The sequence below is a fragment of the Haplochromis burtoni genome, unplaced genomic scaffold, assembly GCF_018398535.1.
Source record: "Haplochromis burtoni strain Fernald_Lab_line unplaced genomic scaffold, NCSU_Asbu1 Contig_915, whole genome shotgun sequence".
Lineage (NCBI taxonomy): Eukaryota > Metazoa > Chordata > Actinopteri > Cichliformes > Cichlidae > Haplochromis > Haplochromis burtoni.
Window position 1 is genome coordinate 6,782 of NW_024583276.1, and position 679 is coordinate 7,460.

Sequence of the window (679 nt, forward strand, 5' to 3'; positions counted from 1 at the left end):
CAGGCGAAACCGCAGACATATCCTCCCAGTCTCTGAACCGCCACTACCACACGGAGATTCCCGTGATGATTACACCGCAGCCCAACCACCAACCACTGACTCCCCACAGCACATCCAAGAACCCGTGACACACACCGACGAACAAACACATAGCCACACGCAACACTTCACACAAGCCCCAGTCCAGTCCCCCTGTCGCCCGGCACGTGATGCTTACATCACACGATATGGGAGAGTCTGCAAACCAAACCCCAAGTATGAACACTAAGGCATAAGAGATGGACTGTAACACGAAAGAAAAAAAAAAAGTGGACAGTACACGTGATGTGATGTCAGCAAAGTTAAATGCTCACCGTGTCCTTACCAATGACACAGTTCAAGGTGTGAAGTAATTCGTTAATGTTTAGGCTAGAATGTTATGATATGGACATGTTGTTAATGTGTTATTGCTAAAGGTGTTGTTAGCAGTTTATACAGCCATAAGCTAAAGAGAGGGGATGTAGAACATCTGACCAATGTTGTTCATTAATGCTGCTTTAATATACCTGTTCCGTATTAGTATGCTGCGCATGCACGCAGTGAGACGGGGCAGGGAGAAGGGACCCGCCCCCTGGAATGTGATGACTAACGTGTAATGGTTGCTTTGTTTCGAAGTAAATGATGCTCGATGATATTCACG